Genomic DNA, 18,006 nt, shown 5'->3' with positions numbered 1-18,006 from the left:
CCCGCTCCGCCCTCCCCTCCCCCCCCAGCGAGCGGCCTCCCCGCCGCCGCGAGGGAGTTTTTTCCCCCTTTCGCCGCGTGAAGGGGCGAGCGCGCCCCGCGGGGGAGGCCGGGCGCCGTCCCCACAGCGGCGCCCCCGCCGCGGGTTCCTCGGCCGCCGGCATCCCCGGCGCGGCCAGTTTGCAGAGCTCGTCGCACGCCTGTCCGCCGTTCGCGCAAGCGACTGCCTTGCAAGTGCGTTTGAAGCGTTTTCTCCCGCAGTAACCGAACTTCGCGTTGCCGGTAGAGAGGTGCTTAACTCCACCGGCCGCGAGAAGAAACCCAACCGGGAAAGCGCTGGCGAATCTCGTAGTGTAACTGCTGCACTTGCGATGAATGTTACGTTAGAACCAAAAATGCTGGACTCCCTTCTAATGTATTGAAAAAACGTGAAAGGCGTGTAGTCACTGTATCGAGCTGACTTGAAAAAAAATCACAACAGTCTCTCCCTACTGACGAAGTGGTAGGGCTGAATCGCGAAGTCGTCGGGATAAATGAGTTAAATCTTCCTGCATTTATGTAGTGCTTGCTGGGAATGTACACTGCTATAAATCTTTAGTAAATTGTATGGTGTGAGGCTTAAAATTTACATCTAAATATACATCTTACATTTGTGAGAACTATTTTGCAGTATCACAGCTAAGAAGAATTGAAATGTGAATCTATTTTAATTTGTCCATAAAATATGGATGTGAAACCAGGTGCATAGTGGCAGCGCCCACTCCTTTATGTCCCCAGAAGAGAATGGTTTTAAACTGCTGTTGAGCAAAAGAACTTGCTCTGGTTTTGGTTTGTTCAGACACTGACAACAGTGGTTGTCATTCGTGGTTAGCTAGCCCTTACTAGCATCTTGGCTAGATGAAGCTGCTGAAGGTTGTTTTTGTGAAAGAATTTGCAGGAGAATCAGGGACCTACACACAGAAAATATGATGCTACTGATTGATCAGTGTAATTTAAGAAAGCAGTTACTACAAGGGAGAAGCTTAGCTTGGGGTATTTAATTTACCTACTAGTGCAAGTAGTGATACGCTGTGGCCATTGTCTACGTTCTTAATAATATATATATATAAAAAAATGAAGAAATCATTCAGTTCTTACTATTCTGTATACTCCTATCTGTTCAGTTTGTTAGACAATGAGTCAACTGTGGGTAGAAACATTTTCCTTCCATTAATAGTATACACAGAGCAAATGCTACTACACAGTAATAATTTAAAGTGTAGGTCATATGTTTCATCTTGAAAAGCCTCTTTGGTCCTTTGGAAAACAGATCCTTTCCCATCTTTAAGTATTTGCATCCAATTTAGATAATAAGCCAGTTGCAGACTAACACAGAGCATGCTTCAGACAGGCAGTAGGTGAGAGATTCTTCAGCTATAACAGTATTGTAAACAAAAAACTCCATTGGCATTTAGTCACAAATGTTTTAAAGCAGTGTAAAAGGGAACTGAATCTAGTAAATTTCAACCAAAGTTTGTGGTGAAAATGCAATCTAAAAAAAATGATGTGGGTATCATCTAACAACCCCACAGACAACAGATCATTCTACACTTTAGACCTGAAGCTTGTTTTCTGCTTCTTAGTGGAGTTCAGCCACTGTTGGCAACTTATTGTACCATTCAGAATATGCAATACAGTTGGTGCTCGCTTTTATTATGAGTGACCATCAGCGGTGGAAGGAATGAAAAATGTTGATCTTCAGGTCTTTTAAGTATTTTGATGATAAGCCTGCTTTTAATGCATTTAGTGTAGCATAAAAATGCAGTAATAAGATGATACGGAACAGTAAATCATTACAAAGTTACACTCCCAGTTCAGATTTGTTCAAAATAAATAGATGGGTTAACTGGCTTTATGCTGGATCTGTATTTTTGTCCTTCTACAGCCAGGCAAAGCTGGCTCAGAAGAATAAAACCAGCAGAAACTCAGCATCATATGCTTTGGCTAATTGTTCAAAATCCGGTATTAGTGATTATGGAACCACAGCCTCAGGTTAACACTACTTACAGTTTATATTTATATTCCATTTATGTTTTGAAAGTTATTTCCTCAACCACAGAAATAGGTATTATTTTTCATATTGTTAAACTTAGGTTGACGTAACCCCCTTGCATGGCTGCTGGACTCTTAATGGCTTACTGTTAGCTGATTCCAAAGTGACATAAGCTAAATAGGAGAGGAGCACTTGTTTCCTCTTCATGGAAAGTTTTATTACAGTCTAATATTACTGTATTTCAGACCAGTAGATTTCTGTGAAGCATGGTCCATAAACAATCCTTGGAACAAATTGTCCTTTATTCCCTGGATGGTATGAAGTTGACATACTCAGCTCTACACTTTTCATTTGTGCACTTTGGGAGCAACAGGCATTCTCCAGACAAGGTAGAGAAGCCACAGTACTAGGGAAGGTAGCCAAAATATGTACCTACATTGTGATTAACACTGGCAACTGCAAAACTGCAGCTATCTCCACAATTAGATCTCGGTACATTTGAGCATCTGCACTTTCTTGTTTTGTTTGAATGAAAGAAAACTTTAATTTTGTAGCATAAGGTAGCAACCAGAAAGAAAAAGGGAATTAGATCATTATGAACCATCTCAAAAAGATCTTTCTAACGTTCTTTCAGGAAAAAAAAAAAAAAAAAAAAAAAAAAAAAAAAAGAGGAAACCTTAAGTGATCTGTATCCCATTTAGCTGTTTTGCACCTTAAAGGTTGTAACACAAAACCATTGCTTTGTGAAGCATTCCAGTACTTTAAATGCTTTAAATGTGTATGCCTGACATCAAATTCTGCTTTTCAAAGCCTGGAACATCTGCTTCTACCTGAGAAACATGTAGTCAAGTGTTATCTCCTGTTAGGATAAGTGCAGATGACAAAAAAGTTTAGGAGAACAGTAAAAATAAGAAGTGCAAGACTTTGTTTTCAGTGGTTGAAAAATTACTGAAAGCTTGCCTAAAAATGTGAAATATGCTGAAAGTGAAAGCCAAAAATACTTCCTATGTAGGACCCTCCCAAATGTCTGGAATTTTTTAGCTTTCTTGAGTGTGAGAAAGAGATTCTCAGTCATGTGGAATTTTTTGATATGAAAAGACTGAATGTCTTCTAAATTACCACAGGTTTTAGCTTAGAGTTTTGCTAGCTTTGCAGTTCTTAACCTCTAATGCTACATGTAGAAGTGAGACAGGTTGTTTATTTTTCACTACACTATAAATTTTAATTTTCTATGTTTGTGTGTTTAAAGATTATCCTGAGTTCTGTAGAGTTTTTTGATAACGCTTAATCCATAACAAAATATTCCTTCTTAATTTGCATTCATATTTAATCTTTGCCTCATAATACATGGTTAAATTGTGAAAACTGTAAATCCATTAATGACAAAGATATTTAATGAAGTGCTACAGATCTGCTCTTGTCTTAAACTGATTTGTACAGAAATCTTCCTATCTAAAGGAAATTTAAAAGCCCTGTGTAAAATATTAATTCAGTCTATGTGCACAGCAAGTTTGACAATGAAAATAATAGTCCCTTTCAGAAAGGCAATAGAAATTGAAAAGCACATTACTATAAATAAAAGAACTAGTTCCTAATCACAAAGGTATAGTGTAACTCTGTTTCTGGAATTACTCATTGCTTTTCCACACTTTTGATCAATTTAGAGAACTGAGACAAAATAAGCGGCTTTTTGATAACTCTACCTTTCTTATTGGAAGTGTCTTTTTAAGCATAATTCAAATATAAACAGCAAACTGATAAGAAAAAAAGCACACCTTACTCTAATGGAGCGTAAAGACTGACAGAGTCTTTCTCTTGGAGAAAAAGTTACACCTGCTGAATTTGCCAGTGGACATCGTTTTTACCAGGCAGACAAGACAGGCTACCACACTCTCATTAGCAGTCACAGGGAAATACACTTGGTGGTATAAAGGCAGGTGTTTGCTCAAGTTTTCAATACCGAGGAATCCATCTCTGTGGGTATTCTGTATGGCTCTTGTCACCATGCAGGGAAACTTACAGTTTAACAGCTGTGTGCTGCTGACATTGTGATAGACAAATGCTTGTATCAATGAAGATTGAAAACAGAAGTATCAGTTCCTACTTCAAGTATACTGAGAAATGAAGTAAAAACGGCAATTTACAGTTTTATACACTGAATTATTTCCAAATAAGAAATATTCACATATATATTTTAATCATATATAAGCAAAGATAGTGCAGACATTGTATTTACCATATTTAAGCCATTATCTCAGCTCCAAGATTCTTGAACCTGGTGTGGATTTAAATTGTTGTCTATATTTAACTAGTAGGAATTTCATTAAAAAGAAAGAGTGCCTCAAAAATATTAGTAGGTTTAAGTCAACAGTACAGCTATAAGATTAAAGAGATCTTAGAGATAGCAAATTGAGAGGGAGAAACAATTATCGTAAGAGCTCAAACATTTCAGAATTTGCACACAGCTGAAGTTCATTTAATTCTTTCATCTAATTCTGAAAAATCACTAGGTAATTTTAATATAAGGAGAGTAGATTCTCTCTCCAAAGAGCAACTGAGAAAAAATTAAGCCTAATTACTGGTAATTGGAGGTTGCTGATTCTGCTTTCTATCCTGGTCCAGGTCACGCACTCCTGACACTTTCCTTTGTTGGATCCTGTAATTCCGAGCTAGATCTGTGTGACAGTCAGACCTCCTTATTGCAAGCCAGAGGATATTATCTGCTGATAGTCTGGAATGCTTAGAACAGCACGCCTGTTCTGACAGCGGTAAAGGGATGCAAGCAGATCGCCCTACTTCTTACGTCTGTCTTCTCCTGACTGCTAAAGAGGAGACATAAGACCAGGGACACATGCAACAGACCGTACGTCCAATCTAGTTTTTCTCACCTTTTCTGAAGTAGATCTCTCTATCTTAAAATGTTTATGAAGAACCTGCATAGTTACTTACATGAGATACATGGATTGTTTTAATGAAATGTATTTATGTAGCTTAATTTTTGAATTACCTCTTAAGTGATGCAGATTTAGATTCAGGCTTTTCTAAATTATTTGATACGATTTTACCCTTTAACACTGCTAGCCCCAAAAGGCAAAGAACCCAGGCTACTATAGGGAAAGAACAAGTCAGAAAGTAGTTAGGTAAGCTAGATGTTTTCAGACTGGCAATTTTGCCATGTGCGGAGAAACTAAGAAACTGGCAACATTTTTAGTAGCTGTCTTCAGAAACCTGGAAAGGACAGAGAACATTCTGGAAAAAGGGTAAATAAAAATGCTCATCGTTAAAACAGAGCTCATCTTTCATTCCTGGGAAAAAATATTGCTAGAAATAATCAAAGAATTTGTATGTATTTAGAAAATAAGATGATGATTAACAGTGTGCCCAGAAGAAATCATGTAAAGCCAATTTCCTTCCACGATTAAGGGCTTGTAGATCATGGAGAAAGAGCAGGAGTCATATATCTTGACTGTACCAATGTCTTTCAAATTATTGCACATCCTATTTTCAAAAGCAAGTCAGAAGAACATAGAATAGATTAAATTGGTAGGTGGTAGGTACATAGTTTCTGCAGAAACTATCAATAATTCACAAAGAAACTGGAATAATACGGAGAGCAGGATTCCCCATGGGGATGTTTGGGGCCTCATTGTATTCTATACAGTATTTCCATTAAAAATCTAGGTGACGGAATAGAGTGCATGACTTAGTACATTGGCAGATGCTATGAAGCTAGCAGGGACTGCAAGTATATTAGAGGACAGCATTCAAATTCAAATTAAGCCTAACAATCTGGGAAGTGATCTGGAAAAAAGTAGAATGAAATTTAAGAAGGATCAAGTGCAAAATACTGAAGCAGGAGTAATCAAGTGAACAAATATAAAATGGAGAATAGCTGGTGAGGTATCAGCGCTGCAGAAGAGGTGCTGGCTGCCATGGTGCAGCACAAGGTGACCCTCAGTAACAATGTCATGTTGTCTTGAGCAAAAAAAAAGTATTAACTATAGTCAGCAAGGCATGTGAAGCAGTTCTCCTATTCAGAACTGGTAAAATCTGAGTCAGCTGAAATACTGTTTCAGCTCTGGGCACTTAAAAATGCAACTCATTTGAAAAGATTCCAGAGGCAAGCAATACAAATAATCAGAGGCCTAGCAAACACAGTCTATTGCTCTAGAACAGAAAGCAATGGATAAGACATAATGAATTTCAAATATGTAAGAAGTAGCTATAAACAGGAAGGGAATAAACTGTTCTTCATAGCTGCTGGCAGTAGCACAGAGAGTACTGGCCTTAAGTTACAACAAAAGAGACATCAGGGTCAAACTACATCTATTACCTTCTTAACAGTAAGGATAGCAAAGCAATGGAATAGCACAGTTAAGGAGGCCCTTCCATATGTGAAGTGTTTTAAAAATATATGGAACAAGTATTGTCCTGTTAAAAATAATAGCATATATCTTCAAAAAATTTATTTTGATGATTCTGCTGGCTCTCTTTTTAAGACTTCTATATTCTCATTATTTGCCCTGTTTTACAACACTAATAAATAGTTCTTGTAAATTTAGAACATTATCTGTGGCATGTTTCTCTGTTTCTAAAATTCAGGCCCTTGACAAACTTTTCTGTTTCCCTCTTAATGAAATGTCATTAAGTCTGAAAGTTTTCAGTCCAACAGAATCACTTAGGTACAGGTTTTTGGACTTGCTATCTCATGTCTAGATCGATGTAATGTATTTTCTATGGCCTTTTTGTTTCGGCACTTCAGTCTGTGGCTATTTTGCAAACATTCTTCTATTCCATGGCTTGAAACCATTATCTTCTGAAATACTTTTTCTGGCACACCCCTCTCCATTCCCACCAAATCAGGTTCTTGCTTGCCTTCGGGGCTTTTAACACAAAACCTTTGCTAGCTCTTGGTTTGTCCTTTGCCTCTTGCTTCCCCCACCTTTACTTTCATCCTTTTCATATGAACTTCTGTACTGAAAGAGGGTTTTCCTGCCAAACTTTCTGCTTCTCTATTTAAAATTTAAACCTACCTACTCATTTTGACTTTTTCTCATCACTTCCACACACTTATATACTGTTTTTTGAGTTACCTTTTTAAAATTAAAAGTGTAAGATCTTTGGCACATTTTTAGCTTTTAGGTGTGCTATTAGAAGGCCTGATACACACAAACATCCTAAATAAAAAATAGCTTTTTTTTTTTTTTTTTTTTTTTTTATCCAGCAGGATCTTTGTTATTATGTTGACATGATAATAATCATGCACCATCAGTCCAGTTTAGCTATATGCTTAAACTTACTTTAGCTGCAGCACTTGTGCGGCATTCCTTAAGGAATGGATGCATTAATTTAAATGTTTAATTATGAATGTTCCTAACTGTTTTGGTAAAACAAAATGCTGTTAGTGGTCTCTGAAATTCAATTTAGCTGCAAGAAAATTTTCTGAGTCATTCATGCATCCCAATGAGTTATGCTTCAGAACCTGAGATATCTGAAAGGTTTAATAAAAAAAAATACAAAGATAATAATATGCAAGTTTAAATAATTGCTTATCTCCTTATTGCTTTGCTATTAGGTTCAATTTTTATATCATGCCTGCTGTACAGGGATACTGAAATCTAGCAACAAGGACTGCATATATTCATTATTCTTTCTGTACCAGGAACACTTCTGGACCTTCCTACTTTATTAAGAAATGAAAAGACAAGTAATGTGAAATCATGATGTTGACCTGAAGAGTGTATTGTGGGCCAATATAGTTGAGGACTCACTGATGAGTTTATTATATAAGTAGCAGATGTACTGTATACAGAAACAAATAAATACATGTATTTTGAACAATTTTTATTTGTGGTTCAGCAAAAACCTTTATGATACTGAAATGCCTAATACAGCATAGCATTTACACACATCACTCTCCACCAGATATATCACACTGAAAAAGTCTTAGGGCAGCCGGGAACTTCTTTTAGGTTATTTTAGGAATTTCATGAACAGACTTTTGCAATTTAGGCCTTCAAAGTACTGAATAGAAATCAGCTATGAATCATACAAGTTTATTCCCTTCATTTTTCCCTTTCTACCTAGGCATTCTGCAATAAAGCCTTGGAAGATCTGACATCTAGTACATACGAAAAGCTAAGTTAGCTAACTACGCAAAGACTAAAAAGTGCCTCAGTAGTTTTAATGGGCTAAATAAGATAATGACAATTAATATTCAAACAATGGAACGAACATTTTTAATCTTGTCGCTTACTTATCTGCTGCCCTTGCAAAAGGGTACCTGGAAAAACAGGTCATGCGCTTTGTGAGATCCCGCTTCTTCCTGGGCTCTTTCGAGGCCGGCCGGTCTGGCCTGCACGCCTCACCCGTGCCATTCAGAGCAGGTTGTTGTGCGCTACTGCGGCAATATTAAAAAAAAAAATAAAAAACAGTTCACACTTTCTTTCCGCAAAACGGAGGTTAAGGTGAAAGAAGAAAAACAGAAACAAAAGAAAACGCAAGTGACCCCGACGTGATTCGAACACGCAGCCTTCTGATCTGGAGTCAGACGCGCTACCGTTGCGCCACGAGGTCCTGCTGGGCAAAGGCCCCCACAGCCTTAGAACTCGCGCCTGTCAGAGCGCGGCGGGACGCGCCGCCGGCCGCCTCGCGGGCCGGGAGCGGCGGCGGCGAGGCCCCTTCTCCCCCGCCAAGGCAACCTCACCGGCTACAGCCGCAGCGCCTCCCCGGCCTGCTCCGCCGCCACTGCTTCCTTTCCCGCCTTGCAGGGGCGCGGCCCCGTCAACGCCCCTCGCCCTCCCGGCCGCTGCCACCAAGGGCCTCTGGCTCCCGCGGTTGTGCCGCGCTCACCTGCCGCCATCCGCGGGCTCGCGGCGCCCCAGCGCTCCCCCCCCCCTCCCCCGCAGTCGTCGGGCCGGTTCCCGCCGCCCCTCCGCGGCCATTACCCGCCGGCGGGGGCGGGGCTGGTGGTTGCCGCATAAAACGGGCGCGGCGAAAGACGGCCTCCAGGCAGCTCCTCGTTAGTATAGTGGTGAGTATCCCCGCCTGTCACGCGGGAGACCGGGGTTCGATTCCCCGACGGGGAGGCCGCAGTATGCATTTTTCTTTCCCCCGCGCTTTTACCTCTCACCCACGCACTCCAAAATTAAAAAGCGCGGGAAAGACGAAGGGCGCCCCGGGCTGACGTTTTGCCGCGCGGGGGAGGGGAGGAATAACGACTAACGGCCCAGCACAAAGTGACGCGGCGTGGGCAGCAAAAGACGCGGGCGCTTCTCCCCGTCGGGGAATCGAACCCCGGTCTCCCGCGTGACAGGCGGGGATACTCACCACTATACTAACGAGGAGCCGCGGGCCGCCCCGGCGGCGCCGCCGCGCTGCTCCCCGGCCGGGGCGCGGCGGAGCGGAGCGGAGCGCGGGCCGGAGCTGGGGCAGGGCTCGCTCCCGCCCAGCTCTCGTCCGCCCGGGTTATTTAGGCTCGTGTTTACCGGGGCGCGGAGGCAGGCGCATCGCCGTGTCCTGCCGGTAGCTCGTCTTCCCTTCTGCCCCATAACGGAGCGGTTTGGGGACCGATATCCACGAGAGCAACCGTGGAAGGCAACGAGCGGACTCGAGGTGGTGAGGAGCAAAGCAGAGCTCGGATGTTTTTGCATTCATGTTTTTGCATCTGGCTCATTTAGACAGCCTTCCCCCCCCCCCCCCCCCCGGAACTTGAGAAGCCCTTGAGTCAGCAGTCCTTGCGGTGAAAGGACTCAAGCACCTGCTTCTTAGCTACCCAAAAAAGGGAATGAGAGAAATGGAAACCAATTACTCCGGGATTTGAGAGTAAAAGGCTGAAAGACACATACTGACTGTACGGCCCGATACCGATTCAGTCAGCGCTAACATGGTTGTAAGTTTGTGTCAGTGTGACATTGTACAGGCAACTATATTTAATTTACCATCTTGTTAGATGAATTAGCACCATGTATAAATGGTTGATGAGAACAACCAGTGCTCTTCTTTGGTGGTCTCTGCTACTGCTAGTATTTCCTTGAGTAAAACCGCAAGTTAGCTTTTTCATACGAGCATGGCTAAAGAAAAAAAAAATCAATCCATATGTAGATGTCTAAATATAAGTGACCTATAGCTGAAGCATTTCTAAAAATTGGAGTACTTATTTAAGTATCTGGGTATAAATGTGTGTTCCTCACTGCATGCAGCAGACTTGAAAAATTCATCCTGGTAAGTGAGAAATAAAGACTAAAGCTTCCTATTAATTTCATTACTGTACAGGTAGTATAATTAGATGAACCAGTAGAGCTATGATTAAGTGATAAGCTTGAAACCTCTCAGAGCAGGATCAAAACCACTGTTGTTAGGCCAGTCTAAACTTGATGTACAGGTTCAAATTTTATTCAAGAAATATTCGATGATTAATTTAATGCTGGAAGACTTTATGCTGGATCAAATATCACCTGTCTGTGTTCTATTGAACCACTCACAATTGATTAGTTTAGACCTTTGTGCCAGTTGCGTCTCACTTCCTTTGTTCCTTGATCCTTGCGGTTGCACAGCTCAGGTTGTGACTGGCCTGTTACAAATGTTGGCGCTTACTGCAGTTGGCCCTTCCTTAGTTGCTGCCCTTGGCTTTGCCTCAGACTTCTGGGTAGAGAGAGCTCCCCCCCCGCTCCCCCCGGGGCTCTCTCCTTTTGGAACAAGGCTTTTGCTGCTGTACCATCTTTTGCAAATTGTTGGCACTTTCAGACTGCCAGACCCAGGCTTACAGCAAGATGTGTAGACTTTTTTGTGTTCTTCAGCACTGAGGGCAAAAGTAGATCTGGCTTGGAGTTGTGGACCTGATGAAGATACAGGGAAAGGCCACTGTGTGGACACGTTCTTCAAGCAATGTGTAGGTACTTCAGCGTAGGTATAAGAGGACTCTGCAGAGCCGAAGCCAAGAATCTGAAGAGCGTCTAAAAGAGCAACGGGTCTAATGGCCGCTCCAATCCAAGGAGGACACTTGGCAAAGCTATGAGGAGCTTGAGCAAGGTTGCTAATATAGTTCTTGTGGCACTGGCAATTCCATACCAGAGCACTAACACCTCTTCTCAGTTCACCATTTTAGGGAAGCATTAAGATGAATGTAATTTTGATGGCTACTCTGCTCTGATGGAGGAATTTTGCAAGAAAAGCAATGCTGTTGACAACCAGGACCTCTTCTTTTCCCAAGTATCTTCTGCAAGGCCCCAGGATCAAGTAATACAAAGTTTGCAATGGCGCGTAAGATGGTCTCTCCCTATATTTTCTTTGTTATATTTTTCCTCATTTTCAATTTCTTAAAATATTTCTAGAATAATTCTTTAGCAAAAGAAAGGCCAAAAGAAAGGCATATTGGTACTGACAGTCCCTGACCATGCTTCATTGTCCTGCTCCTGCGTGCCCACTCCAGCCTGTCCTGCTCCTGCATGCTCCCAGCCTGTTCTAGGATTTTTGCCACATAACTGATTCTATCCTTGAAAAAGTGCTTGGTGGAGAGAAGCAGAACTGGGCTCACACATGCTTCTTCTCATATAATCAGTATACACATGTCCTTAGCTAGCATGTCCTCCACACATCCTTCCAACCAGGGCAACCCTGAGCCAAGTCTGCTAGCCAATATGCAGTCTCATGGTCTTGCACGACTTGTCCCGTTCCCTTTGTAGTGGAGAACAAGCATATCTACTAAAAATACCTACTGCAAATTGAGCTGATGATGATGATCCTTAATTAGCCCTGAAGAAGGGTTTGCCAGCTGTCCTGCTGAAATGTGAAAATGATGACCACTTTTGTTTCCATACTAAGTTTATAGGCATTTCTGAAGCCAGACTTTCAAAGACATCGTTGGGTACTCCAAATTGGAAGATGACTTATCTACAGCTGTGTAAGAATAGGAGTTGGAAGAGACATAGAGGTGTGAGTCGGTGAATCAGAAGGGTTGTTATGAAGTGGGTTGGCTGTTATAGTGCTGCTGTTACCCAGAGTTAGGCAGCAAATTCCTTCCCTGTTGAACTGTCACGTGGACATGCAGCATAAAGCAGGACAGCTACTAGCAGCTAGTGGCAATGTTGCAAGGTCTGTGAAGAATATGCCTCTTCAGGACCTGTATCAGCTATTTGTCTAGTGCTAATAACCTTGTTCCATGCTTTCCTCATTGCACCACCTTTGTGCTCAGAAGTCACTGGAAACATGCTCAGTGGAGCAATAGGCATCTGCAAGAGGCCCTTTATGACCATCAGCAGGACTTGGGCTGGGTTCTAGCACAGCATTGTAACTGGAAGCTAGTTACCTCCTCTTCAGCTTGCTTAGGACCTTGTGCAATTGAGTTTTGAATACCATCAAGGATAGAAGATTTCACAACCTCTTTTGTTAGAACCTGGAACAGGTTGCCCATCCTCATGCTGATGAATATTTTCCTTATATTTACTTGAAATTTTCTATGTTGCAGCTTGCATCAGTTGCTCCTTGCCATTTTGCTGTGCATCTCCAAGAAGAGACTGGCTCCATCTTCTCTCTACCCTTCCATTAGGCAGATGAAGACAACAGTTAGATCACCTCTGTCAGCTCTTTTCTCCAGCCTTTTAAGGTCCCACTGAATGGCAGCCCTGCCCTTGACCATATCAAGTGCCTCCCTCAATCTGGTGTCATCAACGTGTCACTTGCAGATGACTGTTTGCCATGACAGCGAACATATATTTAGTGGCACAAAGAGGTTAAGCTCGGCTGACACCAGCTCTAGCAGTGTGATATGACAAGAGTCTATACTGTCAGACTGTTTATACTTTACTGCCATGTAGACTTGGCCCTAATTCTGGCTCTATGATTGCCCAAGTGTGACTCTGGACTCCTTTTGCAGGTCTGAGACACAAATTGCCAAGTGCAGTGTGGCTGCCTTTAAATTGGGGCCACAGTCTAGACCTTTGGTAGAAGGCTGGACTGCCCAAAATATCTTTACATTTCAATGTGGGTTAGCAGGCAACATATTCATGGCTAACACTGGTACAAAATCAGGGTGTTCTGTGCTAACACTAATTTGGAGTAGACATTTAAAATTTGATCATGTAACAGTATCTTGAACTAGCTCAAACCCAGTACACCAGGACATTCTCTAGTATAAGCTGCTCATTCAACCACACTCGAATGTGGTTCACACCACATTCAACCAAACTCAAAACCCATGTTTTACACAAACATGATTTTGTCTCTTCTGCAGTTTATGGAGCCATGTGAAAAATTTTAACCGGGACTGGTCTGCTCTAAGCATAGGACAAAATGTAGTTAGGGCAGCTCCTTGCACCAGCAGTTCTCTCCTAGCTGTAGTTCCTGCAATGCTCCAGGTAGGCTGGAGGAAATAAGGGTAGTCCTCAGATCTGACAGTTGCTGACAAAATACATTTTTTGAGACAGGCCTTCATCTCCTTCCCAGATTGTACAAAGATGCAAGTAATTTCATGCCATTTACTGTAATTTTATGTTCAATGGGAAAAAAGGGCCTTCTATAGTTGCATAAATTAGTGCTTCTAAATCAGTGTAAAACATAAACAATAGATGAGAAACCAAGCCCTTCACTGATATGGTCTTTAGGAGTTCCCATCCACAAGAGGTGCTTTGACCTGAATGCATTAGATTCTGATTACCCTTCATATGCATTTTTACACTCTTATTCCTGCCTATTCACACATATCTACCACTCTGTCTGCTATTTGTGTTCTATCTTCCATTTCATTTTTGCCTGTGCCCTCACCCTGTGAAGTCCACAGCACAGGATTTAATGAGCTTTTTGGTAAGATTTTTTTAGTTGGACAATGGCATATTAAATTATGGGACTTATTTATGTACAGTTTTGAGTCTTGAACAATTTCTGTCTAGTGTAATTCATCTTTGTTATGCTGTCTGTATGTCTTAATGACCTTTTTCTGTTGTAATGGACTTTGATCAAACTGAAAAAACCCCAAAGTTTTAGAAATTACTAGGAAAGCTAGTTTATATCACTTAAAGGAATGAGTGACCAGACATCCCATGTAAAATCAACAAGTGAAGTGCTGAAAAAACTCAAGGTAAAGGAGGCTGTGACACTGTGTGCCAGTGCCAGGGGTATCAGTGGGAGGAGGGACTTCAGGGATTTTCCCCTATTAGCATGCCTAGTGTAGTTTGTACAGTACTAAATGCAGCCACACAGCTGGGCAGCTTCCTCTCTGTTTTGTGTCCTGTGAACTCAGTAATAAATGGAGTCTTTTAAAAACCCGTTAGAAGAATCTTGGGGCTTGAAAATTTATTCCCTAAGAATCGTAAAATAAAACAGAGAAAGTACACATGTGGAGCTATGTTTTCTGTTTAGATGAGAAACACTCTGATGGAAGAGTTGAAATAAGAATCTAGCCATTTATATTCCTATAATATAGTTTACATTTAATGGATACTCCCAATAATAATAGACACCTTACCAAAGGCATTCTGTATTCTGATTACTTAGGCTCTCAAAAGGGGTTACCAAGTCAATGGGCTGAAGAGATGATGTAAGAAATGGAAAATAAAATTAAGCGAAGAAAAAGTGGAGGCTGGCAAGCTCTAATGAATGACTTTGACTTTAAAATAGCAGAAGATTAAGAGATGACCTGCTTGGAAATCAGGGGATAGGCCCCAGTAATTAAAGTAAAGAAGGTTAATCAAATTTGTGTGCAGAATACACCTAATTTGATTTACAGGTTAAATAATAGTTTTAGTATCCTCTCAAAAGACCATTTATACAGCAAAGCCCCGAGGAACAAAACTGGACACTACAAAAGCAAAAACTGCATAGGAGGTGTACTAATATTAGTGTGCCTTGTGTAATGCCATTCCAGATACTAGACTATCCCTATCATATGACTGCAAGAATAGTCATAACTTTCTAACTATGATACATGATAGATGAAAGTCTGCAGTGGATCCAGATGATTACACTATTGGTCTGACTTGGTCTGACATAAGACTTTTCTTATGATCTTGAAACTTGTAATTTTCTTCAAAAATAGATCAATGATGTAGTGCCTCAGAAGGAAAATTCTTGAGATGAACATGTGAAAAATCCAATACTGCCATATACAACTATAATATTTACTATCATGTCCAACTGTCACATCATATCTGTTCCTGGTGTTAACACCTATCATTCAAAAAAAGTAATACTAAAGGAATCAATAATCCAACAGAGCAAAATAAAGATTAAAAAAAAAAAAAAAAACAAGGAATAGCAAAATTCACAGATAGAAATCCAGTAAAAAGTATAATAGATTAAAGAAAGATATCTGAAACAAGATGTCATGAAATAAAAGCTTCACATGGAGAAATGAGTGATACTATGAAAAGGATGGAGAGACATTTGAAGCTCTCAGCTTTACATAACTGAATGAGAGAAAATGCAGGAAACATAACTGTTAGGAAGGTAATTGTCAGAAACTTATTTCCTGCATTTTGCTGCTCAGTAGGCATAGATGCCATGCAGAAGTGCAGGCCAAAGAATTACAACGGCAAAACTGGAAAGTCTGAAACAAAGATGAGCATCTGGAGGAAGTGTTATTAAAACCAGAAGTGTTTCTGCAGCGTCAAGAAAACTTTGTGCCTGCTTAAGATATAAAATTAGAAATAGGTAAAAGACCCTGCAGGAGACTTGGAAAAAAAGTCTCCGTTGCTTCCAGATCAGTACTTACTAATGCCACAGACTTTGAATAGTGCCGTTCAAGAAGTTTCAAAATGACAGCTATGTACCCCTGAAAAACGTAATGATGACTCACAGAATCCAGAGTTGAGAAAACTCAATATTTTAGAAAGAAAGGAGCCCTGTGAATTGATATAAGAACATCAAACTGCATCATCAAGGTACATTTTGTCTGTGAAGATATTTGGTCTAAGTTGAAAGCATAACAAATGAAAGTTTGGAATCTTCTTGATGGGATCTGAGTTAATAGAGTTTTTATGAAGAATACAATGTATGCTAGCAATCTTTTCCTCTGAGTTCAATTAGAAAAGAACTACAGGACTTGATGAATGTTTTGAACAATTGTGATAAATGTTAAGAAAGATTAAACATAGTAAGAGCAATCTCAGCAAAGGACAAAGTTGACAATTCATTTATTTTACCAACAAAGTACTAGATCAAAGCTACAAGTGCACTAGCAATTTATTGTAGTACTAGCTTCACTGTGGGTTCACAATGCCTCAGTTGTCCCCATTTATAACTTCATTATATGTTTTGTATGAGGAAGAGAATAGTTTCCTTTCTAGGCAAAATCATGCCTTGATTGGGTAATAGTTTCCTCTTTTCTCTTTTTCTTAGGATACAGCGGCCACATGGCATAGAAAGTACTCTAAAGATTTCCACTAATCCATGTGCACAGGGAAACTCTGAGAAACCCCAAGGCCTCATGGCTTACAAAAATGAGCCAGGTCTCATGTGGAGGCTGGAGGAAATTGCTATTCTTGTTCAGCTGGGTCTGGAGAGGATCCTAGGACTGGCCTTTTTTTGCCACGGAGGCAGTCTTCAGGGGGTGAATGAGCAATAGAAGGAAGTGGTGGGTTTTTAGATTTAGCAGATGGAAGAAGGAAAATGGTATAATATAAAAAATTAAAACCTCCTTACAAAAATTAATTGCCATTTCCAAATGTTAGTCAAGATAGAGAAAAGCAAATGTGCGCATTCACCAGAGATTGCTTAAGATGTGATGGATGGTTAACCATTAACCATCCTGTTCAACTGTAAAAGCCTGACACTTAGAAAAGATGCAGAAATGAATCAGAGTGCACTTCAGTTTTGAAAGAAGAACTAAATATTTAAAATCAGTTGAACGGCCAAACCCACAAATGAGGAACTTTTGAAACTGTGTACTTTGAGCACAGCTGCTTGAAAAAAGAGCAGATACTCTGTGGTGCATCTGCCTGACAGTCACTAAGTTACTCTACTTCTAGCAAAATCGAAGGAAAAGAAACAAGAGGATAAAAAGATCAGAGGCATTGGTAAGCAGGGTCAGGCTCAGGGCAGAATGGACATTTTGTAGCTTTCTCATAGTGGACAAGGATGGGAGATGGTGATCTGCAATAACCGGCTTGGAGAGGTCACTTCAGAGAGACGGGAGAAAGGCTGTGGAATTTGTGAGTGGCAGTATCTGGAAGGAGACATCATCATGATGACAGTAAACGGTTAAAATAATGGATGTTTAAATTGCAGTGCAATGTACAATAACCTATTCTTGGAAGAAAAATTTAAGAAAAGTTATTTGCTTTTTTTAAATTTACATTAGTGTTCCTCATTGTGTGTGATTAGAATGGGGAGGATATTTGTACTTCAAAAAGAACAAACACTGTGTTAAACAATAATCTTTATTTCTTTCTTATATTTTGTGGAATAATAATTTTTCCTTGAGTTTTGTTGGGAAAGACTAGACTTTCAAGTTTGCAATTGCACTAGCTCCCTCTGGTGGCATTCAGGGATGTTCTACACTCTGGGAGAATGATTCAAAATTACTTAGAAATCAGAAAATTAGGTTATTTTATTTTAATTGTTATATTAAAAATAGAAGATAAAAATAAATCTCTCAAATCTGATTGAGCTTACACGTAAGCAACTTATAAAATGAAATTCTAACAATCTAGGTCAAAAGGGCTTATGAAAACATCACTTATTTCCTTACCGTCACAATCTCTTTACTGAATTCATGGATAGCATTTTGCTCTTTTGTGTTTGGGAAGCAGAGGAGTTAAAACAGTGTCTTTACTCTGGGACTAGCCTGTTTTAGGTGGCAGCAAAAAGCAATGAGTCTCTTACAGAAAGTTTCAATGGAAAAAATTCCATTTTGAAATTAAGGTGCTTGGCAGTTGTTGCCATTTGCATCCTAGAAGTTCTTGCCAGAACTAAAACAGATGTGCAGTAAATGTCAGTTTTTGTCTGTATGTTTTTAATAATGACTGTGGAGAAGAGAGGAAA

The 18,006-nt window shown here is 40.4% G+C and overlaps 3 non-coding genes across 3 annotated transcripts; 1 reads left to right on the top strand and 2 right to left on the bottom strand.

The window, feature by feature from the left end:
- Positions 1-8,535: 8,535 nt before the first annotated feature.
- TRNAW-CCA (transfer RNA tryptophan (anticodon CCA)) lies at positions 8,536-8,607 on the bottom strand. Its single transcript has one exon. It is a non-coding gene; the product is annotated as a tRNA-Trp (tRNA).
- Positions 8,608-9,047: 440 nt separating this feature from the next.
- TRNAD-GUC (transfer RNA aspartic acid (anticodon GUC)) lies at positions 9,048-9,119 on the top strand. The gene has a single exon. It is a non-coding gene; the product is annotated as a tRNA-Asp (tRNA).
- A 186-nt stretch (positions 9,120-9,305) lies between these two features.
- TRNAD-GUC (transfer RNA aspartic acid (anticodon GUC)) lies at positions 9,306-9,377 on the bottom strand. Its single transcript has one exon. It is a non-coding gene; the product is annotated as a tRNA-Asp (tRNA).
- Between the last annotated feature and the right edge of the window lie 8,629 nt (positions 9,378-18,006).

The sequence above is a fragment of the Rhea pennata genome, chromosome 1 (genome assembly GCF_028389875.1).
Source record: "Rhea pennata isolate bPtePen1 chromosome 1, bPtePen1.pri, whole genome shotgun sequence".
In the NCBI taxonomy this organism is placed as follows: domain Eukaryota; kingdom Metazoa; phylum Chordata; class Aves; order Rheiformes; family Rheidae; genus Rhea; species Rhea pennata.
This window is presented reverse-complemented; position numbering and strand designations above follow the sequence as displayed.